Source organism: Triticum urartu, chromosome 5A (genome assembly GCF_056163025.1).
Source record: "Triticum urartu cultivar PI428250 chromosome 5A, HENAU_Tu73, whole genome shotgun sequence".
Taxonomy (NCBI): Eukaryota; Viridiplantae; Streptophyta; class Magnoliopsida; order Poales; family Poaceae; genus Triticum; species Triticum urartu.
Window position 1 is genome coordinate 39953185 of NC_141877.1, and position 15287 is coordinate 39968471.

The following is a 15287-nucleotide window of genomic DNA, read 5'->3' on the forward strand; positions in this document are numbered from 1 at the left end:
AGTGTAGGGGATCGCAACAGCTTTCGAGGGTAGAGTATTCAACCCAAATTTATTGATTCGACACAAGGGGAGCCAAAGAATATTCTCAAGTATTAGCAGCTGAGTTGTCAATTCAACCACACCTGGATAACTTAGTATCTGTAGAAAGGTATTTAGTAGCAAAGTAATATGATAGTAGTGGTAACGGTAACATAAGAGTAATGAAAGTAAAAGTAATATTTTTGGTATTTTGTAGTGATTGTAACAATAGCAACGGAAAAGTAAATAAGCGTAAACTAGTATATGGAAATCTCGTAGGCATTGGACCGGTAATGGATAATTATGCCGGATGCGGTTCATCATGTAACAGTCATAACATAGGGTGACACCGAACTAGCTCCAATTCATCAATGTAATGTAGGCATGTATTCGGAATATAGTCATACGTGCTTATGGAAAAGAACTTGCATGACATCTTTTGTCCTACCCTCCAGTGGCAGCGGGGTCCTAATGGAAACTAAGGGATATTAAGGCCTCCTTTTAATAGAGAACCGGAGCAAAGCATTAGCACATAGTGAATACATGAAGTCCTCAAACTATGGTCATCACCGGGAGTGGTTCCGATTATTGTCACTTCGGGGTTGCCGGATCATGACACATAGTAGGTGACTATAGACTTGCAAGATAGGATCAAGAACACACATATATTCATGAAAACATAATAGGTTCAGATCTGAAATCATGGCACTCGGGCCCTAGTGACAAGCATTAAGCATAGCAAAGTCATAGCAACTTCAATCTCAGAACATAGTGGATACTAGGGAACATACCCTAACAAAACTAACTCGATTACATGATCAATCTCATCCAACCCATCACCGTCCACCAAGCCTATGATGGAATTACTCACGCACGGCGGTGAGCATCATGAAATTGGTGATGGAGGATGGTTGATGATGACGACAGCGACGAATCCGCCTGTCCGGAGCCCCGAGCGGACTCCAGATCAGCCCTCCCGAGAGCTTTTAGTGCTTGGCGGCGGTTCCGTATCGTAAAACGCAATGATTTCTTCTCCTCTATTTTTTTCTCCCCGAAAGCAAATATATAGAGTTGGAGTTGGCGTCGGAAGGTCTCCAGGGGGCCCACGAGGTAGAGTTGGAGTTGGAGTTGGCGTGGAAAGGGTGTGGGCCCCTTGGTCTTCATCTTTGGCGAGGATTTTTTTATTTTTTATAAGATGTTCCGTGGAGTTTCAGGTTATTCTGAGAACTTTTGTTTTTTGCACATAAAACAACGTCATGGCAATTCTGCTGAAAACAGCGTCAGTCCGGGTTAGTTCCATTCAAATCATACAAGTTAGAGTCCAAAACAAGGGCAAAAGTGTTTGGAAAAGTAGATACGATGGAGTCGTATCATGCATCCATGATGATATTTTGACAGGATCAAGGTAGCCATACCTGTGCTGTCGTTGAAGTGTTCCATGACATTACCAAAGTTATCATCACAGAAGTGCCCACTTCCATGATGATAAATCGCGCGTCACAGAAGTGCTTTCGTCAAGGGTAACCGACACGTGGCATCCACTGTAACGGGTCGCATTTAAGCTATCGGGTCCGGTTTTGGATCCGATATCCCGTTAACAGCCCGGACCAATGGGGATTTTCCACATGTAAATTTCTCATTGGCTGAAGGAAACACGTGTTGGCTCACCGTTGGGACAGATGTCATCCACTCATTGGACAGGAGGCGCCTATGATACGTCGACATGTGGCACGGCCCAACAGAGGCCCATTCCAGTGAAAAGGCCGCCCCATTTGACTTGGTCAAAAGGTAACGGGCCGGCCCACGAAAAGCCTGTTAACGGCATGTTCGTATATTGCCCATTTACGGCCCGCAAACTCCCAGCCTGTTACGACCTATCAGAATTAAGCCCGATAGCTTCATCTGGGCCGTCCAATATGATTCCAGCATGCTGTAACTTCCGGCCCATGTATGGCCCATTATGTCTTTCGGCCCATGTGAGGACTTCATAACTCTGGGCCCATTAAAGGCCCGAGATGAAACTGGCCCATAATGAACAGTGTATCACTTTATAACCATTATCAACTCATCATTCTGTCGGCCGTTTCCAGCCCGTGTTAACTTTCGGCCTTCTAAGGGCCCATTTATTCTTGGGCTCATTTCTAGAATTCGGTTAGTTACGGTCCGTTACTGGCCTATTCAGTTTGTGGGCCAAATTCAGCCCGTGGTTACAATCGGCCCATTTGCGGCCCATTAACCTGTAGGGATGTTTTCATAGCGTTATCAAATACGACCTATTAACGGCCCGTTATGGTCCACTGATACGTCTCCAATGTATCTATAATTTTTTATTGTTCTATGCTATTATATTATCTATTTTAGATGTTTAATGGTCTTTACTATGCACTTTTATATTATTTTTGGGACTAACCTACTAACCAAAGGCCCAGTGCAAATTGCTGTTTTTTGGCCTATTTCAGTGTTTCGTAGAAAAGGAATATCAAACGGAATCCAAACGGAATGAAACCTTCGGGAGAGTTATTTTTGGAACAAACGCAGTCCAGGAGACTTGGAGTGGACGTCAAGGAAGCAACGAGGTGGCCACGAGGCAAGGAGGCGCGCCCAGGGGGGTAGGCGCGCCCCCCACCCTCGTGGGCCCCTCGTGGCTCCACGGACCTACTTCCTTTGCCTATATATACTCATATACCCTGAAAACATCCGAGAGCACCACGAAAACCTACTTCCACTGCCGCAACCTTCTGTACCCATGAGATCCCATCTTGGGGCCTTTTCCGGCGCTCCGCCGGAGGGGGAATCGATCGCGGAGGGCTTCTACATCAACACCATAGCCTCTGCGATGATGTGTGAGTAGTTTACCACAGACCTTCGGGTCCATAGTTATTAGCTAGATGGCTTCTTCTCTCTCTTTGTATCTCAATACAAAGTTCTCCTCGATTCTCTTGGAGATCTATTTGATGTAATTCTTTTTGCGGTGTGTTTGTCGAGATCCGATGAATTGTGGGTTTATGATCAAGATTATATATGAACAATATTTGGTTCTTCTATGAATTATTATATGTATGATTTGTTATCTTTGCAAGTCTCTTCGAATTATCAGTTTGGTTTGGCCTACTAGATTGATCTTTCTTGCAATGCGAGATGTGCTTAGCTTTGGGTTCAATCTTGCGGTGTCCTTTCCCAATGACAGCAGGGGCAGCAAGGCACATATCATATTGTTTCCATCGAGGATAAAAAGATGGGGTTTATATCATATTGCCTGAGTTTATCCCTCTACATCATGTCATCTTGCCTAATGCGTTACTCTGTTCTTATGAACTTAACACTCTAGATGCATGCTGGATAGTAGTCGATGTGTGCAGTAATAGTGGTAGATGCAGAATCGTTTCGGTCTACTTGTCGCGGACGTGATGCCTATATACATGATCATGCCTAGATATTCTCATAACTATGCACTTTTCTATCAATTGCTCGACAGTAATTTGTTCACCCATTATAGATTATGATATCTTGAGAGAAGCCACTAGTGAAACCTACGGCCCCCGGGTCTATTTTCATCATATTATTTTCCTATCAATTTACTATTTCTACCGCCATTTATTTTGCAATCTTTACTTTCCAATCTATATCATAAAAATACCAAAAATATTTATCTTGTTATCTCTATCAGATCTCACTTTCGCAAGTGGCCATGAAGGGATTGACAACCCCTTTATCGTGTTGGTTGCAAGGTTCTTATTTGTTTGTGTAGGTACAAGGCGACTTGCGTGCAACCTCCTACTGGATTAATACATTGGTTCTCAAAAACTGAGGGAAATACTTACGCTACTTTGGTGCATCACCCTTTCCTCTTCAAGGGAAAACCAACGCAAGCTCAAGACGTAGCAAGAAGGATTTCTGGCGCCGTTTCCGGGGAGGCTTATGCCAAGTCAAGTCAAGACTGATCTTCTAGCAACTAGCCATTTCGGGCTCCGTTGCTGGGGAGATCTACGCACAAGTCAAGACATACCAAGTACCCATCGCAAACTCTTATCCGTCGCATTACATTATTTGCCATTTGCCTCTCATTTTCCTCTCCCCCACTTCTCCTTTACCGTTTTATTCGCCCACTTTTTCTGTTCGTCTCCTTTTTCTTGCTTCTTGTGTGCTTGTGTGTTGGATTGTTTGTCACGATGGCTCAAGACAATACTAAATTGTGTGATTTTTCCAATACCAGCAACAATGATTTTCTTAGCACTCCGATTGCTCCTATTCCCGATGCTGAATCTTGTGAAATTAATGTTGCGTTGCTGAATCTTATCATGAAAGATCAATTCTCGGGCCTTCCTAGTGAAGATGCTGCTACACATCTAAACAACTTTGTTGATTTGTGTGATACGCAAAAGAAGAAAGATGTGGATAATGATATTGTTAAATTGAAGCTATTTCCGTTTTCGCTTAGAGATCGTGCTAAAACTTGGTTTTGTCTTTGCCTAAAAATAGTATTGATTCATGGAATAAGTGCAAAGATGCTTTTATCCCTAAGTATTTTCCTCCCGCTAAGATCATCTCTCTTAGAAACGATATTATGAATTTTAAGCAACTTGATCATGAGCATGTTGCACAATCTTAGGAGAGGATGAAATTAATGATACGTAATTGCCCTACACATGGTTTGAATTTATGGATGAGTATACAAAAAATTTATGCCGGATTGAATTTTGCTTCTAGAAATCTTTTAGATTCGACCGTGGGAGGCACTTTTATGGAAATCACTTTAGGAGAAGCTACTAAACTCCTAGATAATATTATGGTTAATTATTCTCAATGGCACACTAAAAGATCTACTAGCAAAAAGGTTCAAGCGATAGAAAATATTAATGTTTTGAGTGGAAAGATGGATGAACTTATGAAATTGTTTGCTAATAAGAGTGTTTATTCTAATCCTAATGATAAGCCTTTGTCTACTTTGATTGAGAATAATAATGAATCTATGGATGAGAATTTTGTTGGTAGGAACAATTTTAGTAACAACGCGTATAGAGGAAACTTTAATCCTAGGACATTTCCTAGTAATTCCTCTAATAATTATGGTAATTCCTACAATAACTCTGATGGAAATTTTAATAAGATTCCCTCTAATTTTGAGACTAGTGTTAAGGAATTTATGATTTCGCAAAAGAATTTCAATGCTTTGCTTGAAGAAAAATTGCCTAAGATTGATGAGTTGGCTAGGAACGTGGATATAATTTCTCTTAATATTGATTCTTTGAAACTTAGATCTATTCCACCTCAGCATGATATCAATGAGTCTCTCAAAGCTATGAGAATTTCCATTGATGAGTGCAAATAAAGAACCGCTAGGATGCGTGCTAAAAAAGATTGCTTTATGAAAGCGTGTTCTTCTAGTTTTCATGATAATAAGGATGAAGATCTAAAAGTGATTGATGTGTCTCCTATTAAATATTTGTTTTGCAATATGAATCTTGATAATGATGGGACTATAGATGAGTAAACTTTGGTTAAAAGGCGTCTTAATGATTCGGAGCTTTTAGATCTTGATGCAAAAATTGGTAAAATTGGGATAGAAGAGGTCAAAACATTACATAGCAATGAACCCACTATTTTGGATTTCAAGGAATTTAATTATGATAATTGTTCTTTAATAGATTGCATTTACTTGCTGCAATCCGTGTTAAATTCTCCTCATGCTTATGATCAAAATAAAGCATTTACTAAACATATCGTTGATGCTTTTATGCAATCTTATGAAGAAAAGCTTGAATTAGGAGTCTCTATCCCTAGAAAACTTTATGATGAGTGTGAACCTACTATTAAAATTAAGATTAAAGATCACGAATGCTATGCTTTGTGTGATTTGGGTGCTAGTGTTTCCACGATTCCAAAAACTTTGTGTGATGTGTTAGGTTTCCGTGAATTTGATGATTGTTCTTTAAACTTGCACCTTGCGGATTCCACCATTAAGAAACCTATGGGAAGGATTAATGATGTTCTTATTGTTGCAAATAGGAATTATGTGTCCGTAGATTTTATTGTTCTTGATATAGATTGCAATCCAACATGTCCTATTATTCTTGGTAGACCTTTCCTTAGAACAATTGGTGCAATTATTGATATGAAAGAAGGAAATATTATATTCCAATTTCCGTTAAGGAAATGCATGGAACACTTTCCTAGAAAAAAATTAAATTACATTATGAATATATTACAAGAGCCACTTATGGATTGCATACCAAAGATGGCAATACCTAGATCTATTCTTGCCTTTATGCCTAGCTAGGGGCATTAAACCATAGCGCTTGTTGGGAGGCAACCCAATTTTATTTTTGTTTCTTGCTTTTTGTTTCTGTTTAGTAATAAATAATTCATATAGATTCTGTACCGACCAGACCTCAAACAGTCTGATCTCTGTGCATAAGTGTCATCCCTAGATCGGTAATGCTGACACACACATTACTCGAAGGATTTATAACAGAGTAGCAATCACACACTTATTACATCAAATGTCTCAGAAGAGATCCTATTATAATAAATATGGATTAAGGGCATCTAATACGATAACAGCTGAAGGCTTGGAAGATAAAGTGAGTCCATCAACTCCAACGGCATCACTGAGTGAAAGACCACGACCTAAGGCTCCTTACTCATCGTCTGAAAAGTCTGCAACATGATACGTTGCAGCCCGAAGAAGGGTCAGCACATGGAATATGCTGGCAATGTAACACCAAGAGATAATGAAAAGAATAATGCTATCACTACATGCATATATGGCTGGTGGAGGCTGTATGGTTTGTATGTTTTGCGAAAAGCCAAATTTTCCCTACTGCAAAGGAATAATTTTTATTTAACTATCATGGTGGTTGATAAACATTGAGAAGGTAAACCCCCGCTCAATCCCAATTAAAAGTAATTAACAATAACCCATCAAATTAAATTGAGTAGTGATGAGATCCACATGATAATCCAAGAACTAGATACTCAAATTGTCCTTAACCGGGGACACGGCTAACCATGATTAGTTTGTACACTCTGCAGAGGTTTGTGCACTTTTCCCCACAAGACTCGATCTCCTCCGTTGGATTTCTCGCACTACAAGGTGTTTGAGAAACGGATGACCGAGACACAGTCTTTCAGAAGCGTTAGCACCTTACGATGGGTAGACCGGTATACCTACATCCCCTACATCTGCTAGTCTACCACTATAAGAGTTCACACGACTTAATCAATCTGCACACGGAACTTTCCAGTATGAATAATCTCATGATCCCTTTGAGCCTGGGTGGCGGTCCATAGGAGAATCACACGGTACCCCGGGATTTCCAAAAATACAGGCAATCACCGGAAAACCCAGGTGCCTCAATCCACCCAGATGTGTATTAGAGTTGCCACCTTAAGTTGAACCATTAATTAACAATCTCACATCTGTCATGGATACACTCAATCCTAATCCACGTCTACGAGCATAGCATAGCAATATAAGCATAACGTAGAAGTAACTCCCACGGTTTGATAATAAACAGGTGAATAGGTACTACCTCAACTACTCCCCAAACCCACAATTTATTTCAGATCCTAACCATGCAATTGTTTGAGGATTGATTTAATGCAATAAAACTGGGTAATAAGAGATATGATCAAAGTGTTGCTTGCCTTGCCGATGATCCGCGAAACCTAGAGACTTGTAGTAGCACGCTTCGCACTCCGGGTACTCTATCGCAAACAAACAAGCATACAATAAGCAATCAAGCAAGGGCACGGGTAAAACTCAAATAAGAGATCTAACCAGAAAGTTCAACTTAAGAACTCTGGTTTGCAAAAAGAATCAAATCAAACGAAGCAACGAAACTCAAACGGCGAAAGAAACAAGTTTTGTTTACTAATCTGGACTAAAGTCAAATTTTACAATAGCAAAACCTTGTTTAAGTTGGTTAAACGGAAAGAGGGTTTCGAGACGAAACTCTAGGCACTTGAATCGCCTGATTCCGATGAAACAGCGAAAAGTTATACTAGAACGAAAATCGGATCAGGAATCGTGATCGAAAATAATCGCGGAAAATCCGGGAAAAAGAAAAAATGACGAACAGACTAAGGAACAAACGTTCGCTGTCTGCGGCTAAATGGTGAAAACCGTTCGTAAAAACGAACGTACAGACGAATGTAACGTACGGACGAATGGCCGCTAAATAACTAAACCGAAGAAAAAACCGGACCAGATCTAATAAAATAAACGGATCTCGCTTTTACGAAATAAAACCAATCGGTTTGAAAAACCCGGCGGCTATCTCGAACTCCGGCGGGATCCGGCGGCGGCGGGCTCCGGCGTGGCGGCGCGGGCGGCGGGGCGGGAGGCGGCGGCGGCGGGCTCCGGCGTGGCGGCGCGGGCGGCGGGGCGGGAGGCGGCGGCGGCGGCGGGCTCCGGCACTGGCGGCGGCTGCGGCGGCGGTGGGTGGCAGCGCGGGTTAGGGTTTCGGGTGGGGTGGCGGTAATGGGCCTCGGGGCGGCGGCTTATAAAGGCCTGGCCCGAGAAGTCCTGGTCGAGTACGGCCCTAAGTCGGTCGCACGTTTTTTTTAAATTTGGACGTGCAGAAAAAGAAAGAAAATAAATACTAAATGGACTCCAACAATCATGAAATAAATTTTCCCCGTCCTCTAAAAATAAGTCAGACAAGATGAACATTTATTTGGGCCTAAAATACAATTTTGAAAAACGCATATTTTCCTAATTCAAATAAAATAGCGATAAAACTCCGAATAAAAATATTATTTGATTTTCATATTAAATCTCTGATATTTCATTTATTTTGAGGAAGTCATTTTATCCTCTCTCTTTTATTTTTAATAAAAGAAATATTTCAGAGAAATAGAATTAAAATCAAAGGATCCCCTTTTCATAATTCGAGAAAAAACCCAAATATGAAAATAACGAAATTCCCAACTCTCTCCGTGGGTCCTTGAGTTGCTTAGAATTTCTAGGATCAACCAAAATGCAATAAAATATGATATGCAATGATGATCTAATGTATAACATTCCAAATTGAAAATTTGGGATGTTACAAACCTACCCCCCCTTAAGATGAATCTCGCCCTTGAGATTCGGGTTGGCCAGAAAATAGGTGAGAGCGATCCTTCCATAAGTCTTCCTCTCGTTCCCAAGTGGCTTCATCCTCGGCATGGTGACTCCACTGAACCTTGCAAAACTTGATAACTTTGATGCGCGTAACTCGGCTGGAAAACTCGAGTATCTTGACTGGTTTCTCCTCATACGTCAAATCACTATCCAACTGTGTCGCTTCGAGCGGCACTGTATCTCTCAGAGGGATATCAACCATCTTCGCGTGGCACTTCTTCAACTAAGAAACGTGAAACACGTCATGAACACCGGACAGTCCTTCGGGTATTCCAACTTGTAAGCAACTTCTCCCATACGTTCCAAAATTCTGTATGGTCCCACAAAACATGGCGCTAACTTTCCCTTAACTCCAAAGCGCTTCACTCCTCGAAGTGGGGATACTCGAAGATACACTCTATTTTCGACTTCGTAAACTATCTCCTTGCATTTAAAATCCGCATAACTCTTCTGCCTGGACTGGGCTACCTTGAGCTTATCGCGAATCAGCTTAACCTTCTCTTCAGACTCTTTAATCAAATCTAGTCCAAACAATTGTCGGTCTCCAACTTCGTCCCACAACAACAGTGTTCTGCACCTCCTTCCGTACAGTGCTTCGAAAGGGGCATCTTCAAACTGGCTTGATAACTGTTGTGATAAGAGAACTCTGCATAAGGCAAGTTTTCGTCCCAACTAGATCCATAGTCTAGCGCACAATCTCTCAACATGTCCTCCAGAATCTGATTGACTTTCTCAGTCTGTCCATCTGTCTGTGGGTGAAAGGCTATACTAAACTCTAGCCTGGTTCCCAAAGTTTCACGCAACTGATTCCAAACTTTGAGGTAAATTGGGTTCCTCTATCTGATACAATGGTCCTCGGAACTCCATGCAGACATATGATCCTGGTCATATATATCTTTTCCAACTTAGCACTGGTGTAAGTGGTCTTCACTGGGATGAAATGAGCTACTTTCGTCAGTCGATCGACTACGACCCATATCGAGTCATAGCCTGAATGAGTTCTGGGCAATCCCGTGATAAAATCCATGCCTAGTTTATGCCACTTCCATTCGGGTATAGGCAATGGCTGTAGCAATCTTGCTGGCTTCTGATGTTCTGCCTTTACTCTCTGACATACATCACAAATTGCTACATACTCCGCAATATCCTTCTTCATACCGGTCCACCAGAAGCTGTCCTTCAATTCCAGATACATCTTGGTATTTCCTGGGTGAATCGAATATGGCGAATCATGGGCCTCTTGCAGAATCAACTTTCTGATCTCCTGATCATTGGGCACATATACGCGGTCCTCAAACCATAAGGTATTGTGCTCATCCTCACGAAATCCTTTGGCCTTTCCTTTGCTCATCCTTTCCTTTATCTCGGCAATCTCCTTGTCCGTCTTCTGAGCTTCTCCGATCTTATTCATCAAGGTGGACTGAATTTCCAGTGCCGCTACATAGCCTCTCGGGACTATCTCCAAACATAGCTCACGAAGGCCTTGTACTAACTCCCTGGGTAATCCTCCAGTCATGAGAGTATTTACATGACTCTTGCGGCTCAACGCATCGGCTACTACGTTAGCCTTTCCTGGATGATAATGCAATCTCATATCATAATCCTTAATGAGTTCTAACCATCTCCTATGTCTGAGATTTAATTCCTTCTGCGTGAAGATATACTTCAAACTCTTGTGATCCGTGTATACCTCACAATGGTTTCCAATGAGAAAATGTCTCCATGTCTTCAACGCATGCACTACGGCTGCTAACTCCAAATCATGCGTAGCATAGTTTAATTCATCGGGTTTAAGCTGTCGTGAGGCATATGAAACAACTCTTCCCTCCTGCATAAGTACGTCTCCAAGTCCTCGACGAGAAGCGTTGCAATACACTACATAATCCTTGCGTTGATCTGGCAGAATCAACACTGGTGATGTAACCAAGCATCTCTTCAACTCCTGAAAACTGGTCTCACATTCCTCAGTCCAATTGAACTTGGTGTCCTTCTTTAAAAACTCCGTCATGGGCTTTGCAATCTTTGAAAAATTCTCAGTAAACCTCCGGTAGTATCCTGCGAGTCCAAGAAAACTCCGAATCTCTCCAACTATCGTGGGTGACTCCCAGTTTTTCACAGTGACAACCTTGGTGGGGTCTACTGATGTTCCTTCTCCGGATATAACGTGTCCAAGAAATCCAACTTCCTTCAGCCAAAACTCACACTTGCTAAACTTGGCGTATAACTAGTATTCCCCGAGCTTACCTAGTACCAAATGCAAATGTTCTTTATGTTCTTCTTCATTCTTCGAGTAAACCAAAATATCATCAATGAACACTATGACGAACTTATCCAAAAACTCCATAAACACTTTGTTCATCATGTTCATAAAGTAGGTAGGTGCGTTAGTCAGACCAAATGGCATAACGGTATACTCATACAGCCCATACCTTGTGGTAAAAGCTGTCTTTGGTATGTCCTGCCCTCGAATCTTCAACTGGTGATACCCTGATCGCAAATCGATCTCGGAAAACACCTTAGCTCCTTGCAACTGGTCAAACAAATTATTGATCATCGGTAGTGGGTACTTATTCTTGATCGTCACTTCATTCAGTCCTCGATAATCAACAACCATCCTTCACGATCCATCCTTCTTTTCCACTAGAAGTACTGGTGATCCCCAAGGTGACGAACTTGGGCGAATATATCCCTTATCCAGTAACTCCTTAATCTTCTTCTTAATCTCCTCTAAATCCTTTGCAGGCATTCTGTATGGTTGCTTAGATATTGGCCCTGTGCCTGGCAAAAGCTCAATCAAAAACTCAATGTCTCTATCCGGTGGCATGCCTGGCAACTCTTCTGGAAATACATCCAGAAAATCCTTTACCACTGGTACTTCCTCCTGTACAATTCCTGATAAGGAATTTTCTTGAGTCCTATTCGACACATGCCGGGATTCATACTTGATCCTTCTTCCCTCTGGGGTGGTGAGTAAAATCGTCTTACTGGCGCAATCGATGTTTCCTCCATACATCGACAGCCAGTCCATACCTAGAATCACATACAAACCTTGTGACTCCAATATTATCAGATCAGAAGGGAAAACATGCCTACCTATGGATAATGGCATCTGAATACATCAATGGCTTGCCATATACTCTGCTCCGGGTGAGGTTACTAGCGTGGGTGTCTTAAGAACTCTAGTGGGCAACTTATACTTATCCACAAATCCCCATGATATGTATGAATGCGATGCACCAGTATCGAAAAGTACAACTGCAGTAAATGACTTAACCAAAAACTTACCTATTACTGCATCTGGCTGAGCTTCAACCTCCTCCACATTAACGTGGTTCACCTGTCCCCTGTTGAAAGGGTTGGGCTTCTTCCCAGAGCTTCCATTGCCATTCCCATTCTTAGCTTCAGGGCATTCATTAGCTTAATGTCCGGTCTTCTGGCACTTGTAGCAAGTCACGTGGCTTAGATCCTTCTTAGCGGGGGTTGTCGGGTTGGAATGGTTCTATCCGCTGCTTCCTCCATTACCATTACCATTCTTGGGGCCACTATGGTTGTGCGAACTTCCTCCATTATGAGTGTGGCCTCCATGGTTATGAACAAGTCCTCCTGAGTTCGGGGTGTAACGGGGTCTCTGCTGGGCTCCAGAATTATACTTCCCCTGCCCATACTTCCTCTTGCGGTTGTCAATCTGCTGCTGCTTACCTTCAAGCATGAGAGATCTATCTACCAACTCCTGGTAGTTATTGAAATTTGCCACCATCAACTGCATGCTTATCTCATCATTCAGTCCCTCCAAAAACTTCTCCTTCTTAGCAGCATCTGTGGCAACATCATCTGGGGCATAGCGTGCTAACTTACTAAACTCATCCACGTATTGGCCAACAGTGTGCCCTCCTTGGCGTAAGTTACAAAACTCACGCTTCTTCATGGCCATAGCTCCTGCTGAAACATGGGCAGTGCGAAAAGCCTGCTGAAACTGGTCCCATGTCACAGTGTCAATAGGGTAAGTGACTATGAAATTCTCCCACCAAGATGATGCGGGTCCATCAAGTTGATATGCAGAAAAACGCACCCTCTCCGCATCTGTGCATCCTGTAGTAGTCAACTCCCTCTCAATCTTAGGAAGCCCATCATCTGCAACAATCGGCTCGGTGCTACTAGAGAACACCGGCGGATTCAGCCTAAGAAAACGGGCTATGTGGTCAACTCGTGGTGGTGGGTTGTTCTTGTTGTTGTTGTTGTTGTTTCCCTGGTTCTGATTCTGGACTAGTATCTACATCACTGTATTCTGCTGCTGGATCAACTGAGTGAGCTCCGATGGGAAACCAAATCCATTGTCGCGTTTCAGAGGCATCTGCTGGGTTTAGAAAAGATGAGAAAACAAAATAGAATGAGGTCTAGAGGGAAAAACACTACCCATATGCACATGAGACAAACACAAACAAATCACTCAATCAATCAAACAAAGCATACAAACGGTCTAGAACTATCGTTACAAAAGTGCTTGGACTATGCTATATACATGGTGGAATTCTACTACTGATTTGGTGGTCTACTAGAAAAATTGATTGGTCGAAGACTCCATGATATCTGCTCCAGCTTCATCAACATAATCATCATCACTATCGTCAGGGTCCGAGTCGGTGTCGTCGATGATGATGTAGTTCTCTGGGCAAATGGAATCATCATCTTCTCCTCCTGGCGCAGGGTCTCCCATGAAAACTCCTAGCTTCCTGGTCAGGTTGTCATTCTTCTCCACTAGTACGACGATTTCCTCCTCATAATCTTCGCGTGTAGCCTTGAGTTCTTCCTCCAGTTCCGTGATCCCTGTCATTGCCTTCTTCAAATCGATCATGCCTGCGCACATCTGGTTCTCCTGGCGTCGAATGTACTAGTTTAACTCCTGGATGAAAGAGGCAATAGATCTATCCTTCCTGGTGCTGATCATCTCCCATTTCTCATCTCAGCGCCCACAAATCTGGTAGATGGTGTCCTTGAGATCATTGTGGTCGACTTCTCCAATGCGTCCCATGGTAATGTGAGCTGCCATACTCTTTCCTAGACTCTAGGTGGGTGCATCGAAAGAAAACTCTATGGACTCAGTGACTGGCGTGAATGTCCTTCCTGGTACTTGAACTTGAATCATCCAGTGCTCCTCTTCTGGTAAAGTGGCATTGTAGGTCCCGGTGAAGCTTGGTATTCCAATGTTCAGGTACCTAGTAACTTCCTTCAAGTGGCGTCCAAAAGGGGTGTCTTCATCCGGTTGCATGAACTTGATCCTTGCATCTGCCATCCTAAAGAGTAGAAAATGGGGAGGAGTCAGAAATGAGAAGAGAGTAGTGATCTAGGGCTTTAGCTTAGTGGTCGTATCGTATAGTTAGCGTGTGCTCTGATACCATCTTTGTAGTGACCAGACCTCAAATAGTCTGATCTCTGTCCATAAGTGTCATCCCTGGATCGGTAATACTGACACACACAGTACTCGAAGGATTTATAACAGAGTAGCAATCACAGACTTATTACATCGAATGACTCAAAAGAGATCCTATTACAATAAATATGGCCTAAGGCCATCTAATACGATAACAGCGGAAGGCTTGCAAGATAAAGTGAGTCCATCAACTCCAACGGCATCACTTAGTAAAAGACCATGACCTAAGGCTCCTTACTCGTTGAATGAAAAGTCTGCAACATGATACGTTGCAGCCCGAAAATGGGTCAGCACATGGAATATGCTGGCAATGTAACACCAAGAGATAATGAAAAGAATAATGCTATCACTACATGCATATATGGCTGGTGGAGGCTGTATGGTTTGTATGTGTTGCGAAAAGCCAATTTTTCCCTATTGCAAAGGAATAATTTTTATTTAACTATCCTGGTGGTTGATAAACATTGAGAAGGTAAACCCCCTCTCAATCCCAATTAAAAGTAATTAACAATAACCCATCAAATTAAATTAAGTAGTGATGAGATCCACATGATAATCCAAGAACTAGATATTCAAATTGTCCTTAACCGGGGACACGGCTAACCATGATTAGTTTGTACACTCTGCAGAGGTTTGTGCACTTTTCCCCACAAGACTCGATCTCCTCCGTTGGACTTCCCGCACTACAAGGTGTTTGAGAAACGGATGACCGAGACA